The 11,678-nt window shown below is 33.3% G+C and overlaps 1 pseudogene; it reads right to left on the minus strand.

Moving 5' to 3' along the window:
* Nucleotides 1-3,360: 3,360 nt before the first annotated feature.
* Nucleotides 3,361-4,801, minus strand: LOC116143447 (annotated as a pseudogene).
* Between the last annotated feature and the right edge of the window lie 6,877 nt (nucleotides 4,802-11,678).

Consider the following 11,678-nt stretch of genomic DNA (forward strand, 5'->3'; position numbering starts at 1 on the left):
CAACAAAATGAAGGGTTGAAAGAAAACATAGACATTAGTAGAACAAGGTTTAACTCTTCTGGCTCAAGCCAATAGCCTTTAAAATTTTGGTGCTTCTTTCCAAACCGCTGCTTACCTTACATAGGCTGCCCACGTCTGTATTATCTGGTCTATCTCCATTTCAGATTTTGTTTAAACAATTCCAGATTATAAGTGTATTAAATCTTTGGTTGTGCAGTCTATCCTTACCTTAGACCCTTATAACTCACACAAATTTAATTTCACACCACCACATGCACGTTTGTAGGATATAGCATGCATCACAAGGATACAATGCATGGATTCTAAAGGCAATTTTATATATGCAAAGTGCTAAATTTGATGAAAACCATTTCCTTTTGCAACCACTGAACTGTTGCATTCTGTCCTAAAACAGTCAATCACCACAGTTTCTATCTTGTGATAAAACTCATTTAGAGTCATACCTTCCTTGACCACTGCACCCGTTCCTCTTCCTCTTCACCACCTTTTCCTACAATTGGTCAGCAAAGGTCATCTATAGCTCCACTATCAAAGTCCAGTCCCCTTTCCAAGTCTGTTAACATTTCATCTCCACCGTCTTTTTAGAACAAACTCCCTCACATAAAACACTAACGTCTGATCCTTTAGAGAACCTTCCTCACATTCACCTAGTACATTACCAAATTCACCTTTTATAGAGTCTTCTTCACATCTGTACATACTCAGCTCTTGAACCTGCTCAACACTTTGTCCAGCCTCTTACAACTCTCCCACTACATTACCAGAAAACTCTACTAGTTCTCCTGAATCCATTCATCTTGTTGTAGATCTTCCCTTTCCTAAACACCAGTCCACCCTGCCACCATTGACTTTGCTGCTCATAATTCACATTCATTAAATACTCACCCCATGGTTACTCCGGTCTAAAGCTAAAATTCCTATATCCATGTTAGTTTCTTCTAATTCGCACCTAGATACAAGTGAACCAAAGGGTGTAGCTGAAGCCTATCTCATCCATCCTGGAAAGTTGCCATGGAAAGTGAGTTAAAGCCTTAATATCCAACCATACTTGGGAACTTGTTCCAGCTGAATCACACATAATATGTTGATGTAATGGGTTTTTCGGTAAAACAAAATTCTGAGGGTCTATTCAAAGGTTCAAAGCTACTGTGTTGCAAAAGGTTTTCAACAAAACCCCGGGATTGATTATCTTGAAACCTCAGCCCCGTTATAAGTCTTCTACCATTCGAGTTGTTCTAAGTTGGCTATCACATATGGCTGGGATATTCAGCAAGTTGATGTAAATAACGCTTTTCTCAATGGAGAGCTTAGTGAGACAGTTTTTATGACAGCCACAAGGTTTCATTGATGATACAAAGCCTCTTCATGTGTGTAAATTGGTAAAGGCACTCTGGACTTAAACAGGCCCCTCGGGCATGGTTTGAGAAGCTCAAAAATGCCTTCTTGCAGTGGGGTTTTCTCTGTTCAGTAGCTGATCCTAGTCTATTTATTTACAACACAATAATCAGGTTATATATGGTGTTGTTTATGTTGATGACATATTACAACAGGAAGTGATGATAAGTTAGTTCAAGATATTGTGTGCAAACAAATCTTGAGTTTGCCTTAAAACCTTAGGCTCTCTTAGTTTTTTTTGGGATTTGAAGTTCAAAGAACAGATTCAGCAGTACATATGAGTCAAGATAAATATGCGCGGATTTTACTGGTGAAAACTGGAATGTCAGACTCCAAACCGTGCTCCACTCCAATGGCATTAGGAAACAAATTAACATTTGAGGATAGTGAGCCATTTGCAACCCATCTCTCTACCGGAGTACCATTGGTGCACTAAAATACCTCACACTATCCGCCTGAGATTGCATTTTCTGTCAACAAATTAAGTCAATTTCTAAAAGCTCCCACTCACTTCATTGGCAAGCTTGCAAAAGACTTCTTCGATATTTAAGGCACTTCAAATTTGGTGTCAAGTTCACCAAATACAAAGATTTCATCTTGAATGTTTCACTGACGCTGACTGGGCAGAGCATTCAGGACAGACGTCAACCGCGGTTGCTGCCTATTCCTTGATCTAACTTGCTGCAATGGAGCTCCAAGAAACAAAAGTAGTGGCCCTATCTTCTACTGAAGCTGAGTATAGCTCTTGCTCAAGGTGCAACAGAAATAGCCTGGTTTCATAGTTTATTCACTGAAATGGGTCTGCATCTTCCTGAAGTTCCTGTTATATGGTGTGTAATCAGAGTGCTAACTCACTTGCATCTAATCCAGTTTTCCATGCTCGACACCAAGCATATTGAGTTAGATATGCACTACATCAGAGAACAAATTGCAGCCAAAAGTTAAAAGTCTGCATGTTCCCACAGAGCACCAAACCGCAGACATCTTTACCAAATCCTTGTCCACTACGAGATTTGAAGCTCTCAGATATAAACTTACAGTTGTGTCCTCTCTTTCACAGGAAATCTCAGATTCTAAAGTCATCTCTCCTGACCAAGAAATCTAGTTATTAACTCTCTCTGTTTCAGAATTGACTCTGTAAATCTGTAAGATAATACTGTGGCTGCATCAGTCTAGTATACTAAAGCTTCATCAGATCGTTTACAAGAAGAACTACTAGCATCAAGTTAATGAGAGTTGTTGCTGCTAACATGGTTCAGAATTAGATGTTAAGTATGCATGACAAAAGGGGTGGCTTGATTTACGGAAGGATGTCAGTAAAACACTGAATGGTGATTAAGATAGTTTAGTTTAAGGGAGAATGTTAGTAAACTGATTAATAGTTGTTAAAGCTGTTAATCAGTTTAAGAAGTCTTAGAAAAGTTGTTAAGTCAGTTTTACTTTAACTAACCTTGCAGTCGTTACGTTCTGTTTACTCGCTTTTGCAGTCTGTTTTACGTTCGTTTTACATCTCTGTAACTGTTTTAAATTCTGTTTTTGCTTTACGTCTTTTGCTCTGTTTTTACTATAAATGTCAGCTTGCTGGACTTCTCCAAATATAATGAAAATACCGAAGTATTTCAGTTCTTCTTTTTCTTGTTTCTTCCCTGTTTTCGTCGTACCTCTCACAAAACCATATAATATTTATCCCCTAAAATTGGGGTGGACCAAATGGAGTATTACTCAGCTCTGGACTAATCTTCAGAGCTGTACAGGGTCCCTAAGCAATGAGGCACATGCCTTCATCAAATGAGAATTGGTGTAGCCATCAGCTCCTTGTATAGTAATCCATTACGCGAGCAAGATTAAGAACCCGTTCAAGCGAGGCATTGGAACGCAGTTGGTTTAATAAATTCCTCATTTATATCTTTCCAAGCATTCTTAACTTGTTCGCCAAATAATTTACTACCTCTTCCTCTGAATACCATGCTGCTTCATTGTAGCATTCAACTGCTGAGGCAACATGTTCTCTCTCTTGCTCATCCTACCCACAAATAAATAATATATAACTGAAGAAAGAAGTCTCTAATCTGAATTGGGCTCGATGAAGATTATGAATAAAATAATTAATTCCAGCAGTACCTTGTGACCGACTGTGTTATCCATGATTCTGTTAATTATTGATGAGGCCTTAACGATTTTTAGTGTTGCTGAGTACCCATTCAAACGATTCTTTAGTTACTATATCTCCCATACCCACAAATGATGTGGCTGCTAATGTTAAGTAGCCACAGCTAGGTAATGCAACAGAAAAGTACTCTTCATTGTTGGTACATAGTTTTGTCGCACCACTCGCTTCAATGTTATAATTCCTCACCAATATCTCATCTGATGATAAAACATAAATAATAATCTCAATTAGTATTGCAATTATAAATTATTGACAGGAATCTTACATGCTTCAATTGCTTTTGCACTATTTAATTAACTACTAAATGAAATTTACCGCTTCTCTTGCATAATCAGGCGGTACAATTTTCCTTGGTAGACCATATCTTTCTCAATTTCATCATAAACATCAAGGAGAGCCCTGTAAGCAATTTTCATATACTCTGGCAGGGGTTCCATAGCATATATCCCATCTGAAAAATTAAACTAAATGATAAATATATAACTAATGATTTACTGTATGACATGGTAAAAATTGAGGAAATACAGGAACAAACCTCTCATTGCAGTGGTGAAAAGTTCAGTTTTCTTCATTGTACCATATGCATCATAGATGTCATCAATATGGAACACATGGCGATCACTTTGGTTAGAAACCTCCTAGCCAGCCCATAATCAGGCTCAAATACACTCCTACTATCCAAAAGTATAGCTCTACACCCTCTGTCCTTACAAAAGGTAGATTATTCTCAACATCTAAAGTTTTCCACCACCTAATTAAATAACATTAATAGTCGAAGCCATTTAAATAAGCAACGCTTAAAAATCCTTACAAAATCCGAATCATTATTCATACCTTGTAATATCACTGGGTTCCTTCTGGTGACTTTCTGGACATATTAAAATCTAATTTTGCAAATTTTAATAGAATTCATCGTGCAAATGATCGTCTTGATATAGGCATGTAGTATCTTGCCCCTAGCCTTGGAAGCTTTTGCGAAGAGGTCGATTTAAGGCATTATTAACTTGTGCTCCAAGGGAGAGCTGAATTGGGTCGCTACTGGTTCAAGATAATGTGGTGGTGAAAGCAAGCGCTCTCATCCAGTATACTTTCACCATGCACCCTGAGATGTGTACTTCATATAAGCTTAACATTCCTCGAATGTCTTTCACAAGATTTCTTAAAGTTTCCCATTGTTGCCTTCAACTTGTTGAAGACATCTGCTTCGCCACCCATGTGCATGATTAGCATCAATTTAACAGTTAATAATATAAATGGTAAATTCGTAATTAATTTAAAAGAACAAAGAAACAAGAGAAAAGCAAGAACAATACCACAGGATATGTTATACCATGTTGTCTCAGTAATCGAAATTCAAAGAGATGGAATACAAGTTTCATTCTCATCTTTCAGACCACTGTCTTGATGAGCCTCGTAGCTTTCTCTAAGATTTGATCAATGTCAGTTTGAAAATGGTAGGACAGCCTAACCTCTGGATTCTGTCAACCAAGTCAAGTTTCTCTGTCGGCTTGTTAACATTAGCCTTTAGGATTCTCTTAATTTCTTCCCTTAATCTGTAGCTTTTTCTGATCCCACTGTTCCTTATAAATAAGGAATCAGAAGAGAACGCGCGCCATTAGTAATTATGTGTGGGATTTTGTATATATATATAAAATTGGGAGTATTTTTGAAACAGTAATTTTTATTTTTTTAATGAATATTTAGCACTTAATTGGTACCTTTTGTACAAGTTTACGCATTGACGGAGCTATGCAGACAAAAATTAAATCACATTCAAGAATTTGTCTGCTTCATGTTAATTAGACACCAAACCATGACTATGGTAGCTTTTTTTTGTTTAACTCACGATAAATTTCTAAGACATCCGTCTACTATATGAATATTGTATCAATAGATATGTTGTACGTATTGAAGATTTTTGCTTAAGTAAAATCGGAGTATAACTTAGTTATATATAACGAGAATAAATTTAGACTCCTACTAAGTAGTAATTTCATTGTTTTATCAAGTTCGATGTACCTATTTACCACAACTATCTAATAAGAAAATCAAATTAAAAAAAAAAAAAGATACAGATACCATATAGGAAAAGAAACCATATATAAAATTAATTAATGTTTTTAAATATATATATATGGCAAATGGTAATTGGCATGCACGTATTTGAACAGGGGTTGGCTATTTATGGTAAAGAGGACCATCACTGGTCCTACTATGACTTAGTATTAACATATATAAAAACTTTGTAACGAAACTGTCTCAAACAAGTTCAAATTAAATTAGACGAAATCAATAAGCACTATTTTACCACAAGTTACTAGCTAGAGAGGAAATGATCCCCCCAAATGCTAGGATGAAATTTGCTGAGCGCCGATTTGTATCTTGCTTAGCACTTTGTTTGAAGTTGGCACTGCTGAAACTTGAAGAGACATTACGAATTTCTGTTTAAGAAAAAACAACAAAATAGATTTGAGTATAAGAATGGTCTCAGGCTCATTATTATATACAGATAGACTAGTGCAATTAGTTCTTTAGTAGCATGTTTTCTTTTTCTCTAGCTCATTTACCTCCTTTCTCTTTCTTCTCTTTTTGACTATTTATCATGTTCTTAAACTATGTCAAAAAGGATGTGTTCTGATTTAATCTTGCTTAAACTCGTTGCCTATTTGTTCGTGCTCAGGTTATTTCACTTATTTAGATTGTTTAACATCAAACATATATGTGTTAGTGAAAAACTTATGTAAGTATGAGAAGACATCTTTAATGGTATAAATAAACACATAACATCTTAAATACTTTCTAAAACTAATCATTTGGTCAAAAAATTTCGATTAAGATAGCACAACAAGACTCCATAAATTCTTCACTTTCGTTAGTAATAATTACAAATATGGACTACATATTCTTTTTACTATTTGTTCCTTAACTAGGTATATTCCATTTTTATAATCGATCAATTATTGTTTTGTAGGTTGAACTTAAAAAAAAAAAAAAAAAAAAATAGTCTATGACTTTCTGAAACGTATACTCAATATTTAAAAGATAAATCAAATCTTACAATCATGTTTTTAGACGTTGAATTCTATTTATATTTTAAGCCCCTTGGTATTCTTTCTTAATTTTCTCTTTTTAAAGAAAAAAAAAAGTTCTACTCAATATTTGAGAATGACTCATTCTTCAATAGTTGAAGATAGATGGATTAATGTAACTTGAAGATTCCTGGGATATCAAGGCTCAACAATTAAGAATCATATAATATATATTACAATTATTTGTAAGCCATTCATACAAAGCCAAAGTTAGTTTCTTTGTTAATATGCTATCATAAAAAATCATGATGCTTACAAACGTGTGAATATCATTTTTTTCACACATTATTTTTGTTAATAAAATTTCTTTGTGATGCTTACAAGACTGTGAAGATCATTTTTTCCACAATATTTTGTTAATAAATATTTATTTGTGATGCTTACAAAAAATGTGAAGATCTTTCTTGACACAATATTTGTTATTATTTCATTTATTAGTCTAGACTTCCCTCTTTTTTCTTAACTAATAATACTACCAAAAAGTCTTTTTTTAAAACCCTCATGGGCATAAAACAATTATTAATTTGTGATTGATAGGATGATTTTAATTATTATAGTCTCACATGTCAAATAATTAATTCCTATTAAAAGAAAGAAAAACTATTTTGTACTTGGTGCATGTTTAATCCAATTTGGAATATCTCATGGTGTACAAGTTACTAATGTTGTATTAATTAATAATAATGATAATGATAACCATCTATTAAATCACCTGTTAAAATCATAGACCGAAATTGACAAATGACTTTGAACTTAATTGGGTCTAGCATTATAAATTATATATTTAAGGTGTAAGCTGAACCCAATTGATCAACACAAACAAATATAAAAAAGCTAAAAGTTTTTATTATATAGTAACAAATATTTATTAACATATATAAAATTTATTCAAATTGTAAAGTTTAAGGAATAAAAAATTTAAAATAAAATAAAATATACAATGTGAAATTGTGAATAACTCTTTCGTTGTCCATTTCATTTTGCATTTAGAAAATACAAAACATATTGCTTTTAATATTCTCTATTAACAAAGAAATTAAAGAGGGATCCGAAATACGAAGACCACATTTATATTGTTCCGATCGTTTTCATCTTAGAAAACATTTTTTATTCCTCATTATTTATTTTGGTAAATATATTTAATTAAATTTAAAATTATAAAATTACAAAATAACATCAACAATATGTTTTACTTTGAGTATGCTATTTGTCAACAGTTTATGATGTTCACTTACTCTCACCATGTACGATGTTCTGGAAGATTTAAGCAAAGTCCAATTTGGTAATCAACGAATTTTGTTTTTTTTTACTCAGAAATGATAAAACCTGTGAAGATCTTCTTAACACGAGTTCTTGATTATTCATTTATTTTATAAAATCTAAACCTCATTTATTCTTTCCTGACAAATAATATCTACCAGAAATTCTTTTATCAAGAATTATTATGTATAAAAAAAGAGAAGTTTCATATTCGATTGGATGATAAATTCTTTAAAACAAACTAAGAGATATAGTTCTTTTATTATCACATTTAATTTTTATTTATTAATTAACATTTTATATATACTCAATTACTCCTCGTGAAAATGAGATGTCTGATGTTAAAAGTTTTTAATTTACCAAGTGATTTAAAACTAGCAGAAATGTTACCTTTGATTTTAAGAGTCCATTAAATGTAAACATAAAGCAACAACGTAACACATCAAGTAAACACTAAAGATTTTACATGGTTCGGCAAAATACCTATATCCATGGGACCAAGTCCAGAATGAAGTCAATCTACAGGTTTACTTACATTCAATTACAAAGTTAGAATTAAGCCTCAATGCCATAATACCCCTCTTTGCAATGTGTTTTGGCAACGTTTCAATCTCTACCCTTTGCTTAAACAACTTCAATCACAGTGAGCTTACAAGAACATATAACCATATGGTTAGCCTTAACTTCTCTCAAGACCAAAATGAGACACACTTCAGTGGAGGAAGTTCAACACACTTCTATATCTATAGTGAGAGGGATGCATTCTAGGTACTTTGAAGGAGATATTTAAAGCTTTACCTAAGTATAGAAACTTGACAAACAACAAAGTAAAATAATCAGAGAATATCTGTATACTTTTGGAGAAATATCAGGCTGATAAAAAGTGCAAAGGAGGAGTTTATATAGGAAAACAGTCAGCCAATGCTGAACAGATAGAAGCATCCCTTTATTGAATTTACCTTTATAAAAGTTAAATCCAATATCAAATGCACATCAAAGAAATAAACACTTTCAGCACATTGAATATAAATTTGTGGTGTAAGGACTACACAACTATCATAACAAAGAATAAAATAGCTCATGCTTCTAGAAGCTCAATACTGTAACTCAGATAAAACTGCAGATACAGGTGATCATCTAACTCGAGTGCTCACCCGATACTGCAGATAACCAACATAAGGAGGTGGTCACCTTAAAACTGGGGTGGTCATACTGGAATTCAAATAAAAATGATTTGCTAAGACAAAGGTGGTGATCATACCAGATTCAGAGATGCACTCTAGGTTCATAAGTTGACAAAATAACTTACTGTGTCATATGTGATATTGTACACAGATGATAGATGATGAATGGATCACATTGTAAGAAATTTTTTGATTGTGGCTAATATTAAATAATTTTTTTATTTAATCGGTAAATGTGTAGTGAATAAGTATGCAAATGCTTTATGTGATCGTTCCAAGATTGCCCAATACACTTCATTATAATAATCTGGGTAGCAACTAGTGTGGGCTTGCCTTTGATGGACCCAATTAATATATAAAATTGGCTAGGTTCCCTTTTCAAAGCATCAAAAACTTAACATTTGTAAGTCGCATTCAGCATGTGTTATTGGAAAGAAGACTATGCTTTCTATCGCTTCTAGAAACTTGCCGCTCTTCTATAAGGATCAAGAATCAGAAATCATGGTACAATAGGTTTGTCCATAACCTTTCATTATTGATTCTATATCTATAATCTATGTGTTGATCTTTTGGCACATTGTTGATTATGACTAATATTCTATTCTTATTGTTTAATTAAATGTTGATAGAATTCATGCATAATTTTTCGCACATAGCCCTTTCGTAGCATTTGAATCATATATATAATGTTTATTATAGGGGGATGCTATAGTAACGGAAAGATGGATCACCTTGAAGACTACTGATAATGTTTAGAAAATATGTTTGGTTGGTTCAAATAAATTGGTGAATAATATCTTTGGGTGGGAGGATAAATGAATGGGTATGTTATATAGACTACTAAATTGCCCTCATTTTTAAATGTTAATATAATATTTGTTTTGAATAATTTCTTTTAACCCCATACATTTGAAATTCTTCTTAAACACCCCAATCATATAAAACTTTAATTTATAGCAAAATCACCCCCACCCATCCCAAGCCACTGCCGGTAGCCAGCCACCACAACTAGCCACCGCCGGCAATCAATTGAATGGTGCATGACTGGCCATATATGGTTAGCCATGCATTGGCAAATCCATGGTCGTTTCATGGCCAAATATATGGCCATTTCATGGCCAAAGATGTGGCCGTGAAATGGCCACAAATCTGGCCATGAAAAGGCCAGATCTTTGGCCGTCAAACAATCATAGAAATGGCCAGATCTGGCTTTTTTCAGCCATGGATCACCCTTATCATGCACGACCAACTAGATCCTGCCGGTCTACACCATTACAACAACTAATGCTAGTTGCCGGTGTTGGTTTTGGGTGGCTGGGTGTATTATTTTAACTTTTAAACTTTTTTGTGGTTGAGGTGTTTTAGCTAATTTCTCAAATGTAAGGGGCTGGCTTAATTGTTATTTGGTAGACATTTGAGGGCAATTGTGTCTGAAATGGTATTTAATTAAGGTTTAAATAGGTACAAAAAAAATTACCCAGTACTGTTTTAATCCTAGGGGTGGGAGAGGGTATCATATTACCTGCTACATTACCAACAATAAACACTGTTTGCAATTAAAAGATACCGGCAATATTTTATTACTTACTTGCAAACCAAACATCGGAATCTTGCAAAATAAATGAAGCTTACCCCTATTATCTTATATGCCTCCAATTCAAACACACCCTTTAAGTTATGTTTAATAAATTTGTGATAGATGACAAATGGACCAATTCAGAAAAACTGCAAAAAACAAATGGGTCAATTGGAGCCAAACATAAAATACATATGTAACCACAAGTCAATCTAAATTCAAACGTGAGAGAGAATTTAACTTTGATAGTTAATTAACTCTTGTATCATGATAAATAATTACTTAATCCAAACTATAGTCATCAGGGGATCAAATTGATAATTCTCAATTGTGAAGAAGTTTATACTGTTTCTTAAAGTTCATAAAAATTATAAAACAAAAAACAGTTGGTTATATCCTATAGATTAATATGATTCTAAATTCTCTAAAGTAAAAAAGTGAACAAATTTTGTTTTTTGGAAATTCTTTACGCTATAAATTAATATATAATATATATTGCTTATTAGGCTAGCTATGCGTTCTTATGAACATAAATTGATAGGTTGAGCTTTCCAACTAATTAATAATGAAACACTAGTTTTTATTTCTCATTAATTTGGTGTGTTCCATAAAGTTAAGTGATATAACTAAAACTATATGATCATATTAGACAATTTTTCCTCCACTAATTTTTTTTTTTTTTTTTTTTTTAAATAACCACAATGCTTGGGCCAGCATGCGCATACCTCAGTTAATCCTAGGACCAATTGAATATCTTACAAACCCAATGTTTCAGGTCAGCAACAAATGTGGTAGGTGGCCCCAAGGTGGTTTGGACCCAAGATGTTAATGAAAGTAGCAAATCTTCTAGACTACTAGGCCAACCCCTTGGGGTTCTAACAATTTTTTATTCTACTTTCGGGCAAAGTTTATAGCTTTAGCGTATAATTGTCTCTAAATATCAATCAATATGTGGAATATAATAAGGTTAGTTTTTAAACATA

Source organism: Pistacia vera, unplaced genomic scaffold (genome assembly GCF_008641045.1).
Source record: "Pistacia vera cultivar Batoury unplaced genomic scaffold, PisVer_v2 Contig430, whole genome shotgun sequence".
Lineage (NCBI taxonomy): Eukaryota > Viridiplantae > Streptophyta > Magnoliopsida > Sapindales > Anacardiaceae > Pistacia > Pistacia vera.